General features: G+C 54.5%; 1 non-coding gene across 1 annotated transcript; it reads left to right on the top strand.

The window, feature by feature from the left end:
* Window positions 1-299: 299 nt before the first annotated feature.
* Window positions 300-406, top strand: LOC147663135 (U6 spliceosomal RNA). Its single transcript, XR_015305426.1, has one exon. It is a non-coding gene; the product is annotated as a U6 spliceosomal RNA (small nuclear RNA).
* The last annotated feature ends 1,485 nt before the right edge of the window (window positions 407-1,891 follow it).

Genomic DNA, 1,891 nt, shown 5'->3' with positions numbered 1-1,891 from the left:
TCCGGCCGGCCACGCTCCTGTTCTGGGGTCAGGATGCTCCCCGTTCATGTGCTGGGCTGGGGCGGGGAGCCCTCCTGGTGTTCTGGCCCCGGGTCGTTCCGGCGCTGGTGCTTTAGTGCAGTGGCCGGCCCCTGTGGCCATGTTCTTAATATATGGCTGTGGGTGGAGACTGCAGGGCTGCCCTTTTTTGTTTAATTTCTGTTCTCACATGTGAGATTACTGTTTGGGGCAGTGTTTCCTGGGGGTTGCTGGGCACTTCCTTTCAATTCCACCACCGATGTGTGTTGGGTGTTTTCCTGGTGCTCGCTTCGGCAGCACATATACTATGCTTGGAACGTTACAGAGTAGATTGGCATGGTCCCTGCACAAGGATGACATGCATATTCGTGAAGCGTTCCATATATGGGGTTTACTCCTTTACTCGCCATGTTTGAGGGGACTTCCTCTCCGGTGCATCCACGGAGCTGTTGCTCTTTGGTATGTCATATGCCTCTGGTGTCACTGGCTATCATGTGCTGAGGGTTCAAGTCCTGCCTATGCTGTCAATGTGACTTGGGATGTTCATTTTCATGCTGTGCTTTGGAAATTTGCATTCTCTTTGTCCACGTAGCATTTTTTGCAGTTTTTCTTGGACTGTTTTGCGCTGTCTGCGCTGCTGGTGCATGCGGCTATGCCATCATCTCTTGTTGGTGGGATCGTGGACGTTTTTCCCTGTTGGGGTATACATTCGGGGATGGTCCATGAGATTTCTGGCGTTTTGTTGCTGGGTCTTTCTCCCTGATTCATTTGCTCCGGCGGGGTTTATTCCCATTTTTTACCGGCCATTTCATGCTGTCCTGTTGGCTGTACTGGCTGCGGTGTGGCTTGGCATTGCCATGCGGGGTGTTCCTCTCTTTCTGGGGACACGATTTCGCCTGGCGGTCTTTGTCACCTGGTATCCTCCATTTTTCTTCTTTTTTGCACCTTCTCCCTCGGTCTTCGGAGGCTTCTTCCCTGGAGGTCCGGGTTGGGCGGTTGGTGGATTCCGCTCTCAAGAGTTCGTATGCTGCTTCTCCTTTTTGGGGTGTGTGCTTGCTCTTTTTCGGTCTGTGCTTTCTTGGGGTCCCTCCTTCCGGTCTCGGATGGTTGGGCCTTGTCCTCGGCTACCGGGGCGGCGGGGGCTTGTGAGATTTCTCACTGGCCTGCGTTTTGGTGCTTTGCCATTCCCCTAGTGCCTTGGTCCTATGCCTGCATTTTTTGCACTACGTTTGGTTCCCTGCCTCTGCGGCGCCTGCTGCTGCCCCTGAATGTCAGTCCGATATGTTGTGCCCGGGTGGAGGCTCTGTGGCCTGGTGGTTGCATCTCTTCCTCTTCAGGTTATGTGTTCCACTCCTGGTGTTGCCCTGCTTGTGGGTCGCCTATCTCCTTTGGTGTCATTGGTCCGGTCTGCTTTGAGAATGGTGATTCCTGTTGGTCGTCATTCTTGGTTGCCGGTTTCCATTCCGGGCTGTCCCCCTTTTGGGCCATTCTTCTTTGGCGTCGGCCAATTTTTTGTCGCTACGCTCTGTGGTGCTGGTTTCGGTGATGGAGTGGGGCCGGGGGTCCTCTTTCTCTCTGTTCCAGGTCCTGGCTCCCGTTGGTCTTTCTGTTCGGTTCTGCCTCCCGGGGCTTTGGTCGGGTTGGTGCGGCTGTGTCCCTTTCGGTTGAGCCCCTTGCAGCCTGGTTTTCCCCTCTTCTTGGTGGGTTATTTTGGCTTCCCTAGGTGTGGGAGTCGCCTGTTTTTCTCGTTCCCCTCCATCCGGCTGCTCAGAGGTTTGCGGTGGTTGAGTTCCGTTTCCTGTTTTCAGGTGTTTCCTTTCGGTCTCTCTCATGCTCCTCTGGTTTTTTCCACGGTGCTGGCTCCTGCTGTGGG

This window comes from Lissotriton vulgaris, unplaced genomic scaffold, assembly GCF_964263255.1.
Source record: "Lissotriton vulgaris unplaced genomic scaffold, aLisVul1.2 SCAFFOLD_6938, whole genome shotgun sequence".
Classification (NCBI taxonomy): Eukaryota; Metazoa; Chordata; class Amphibia; order Caudata; family Salamandridae; genus Lissotriton; species Lissotriton vulgaris.
The sequence above is the reverse complement of the archived record's forward strand: the minus strand, read 5'-3'. Positions and strand labels throughout refer to the sequence as shown.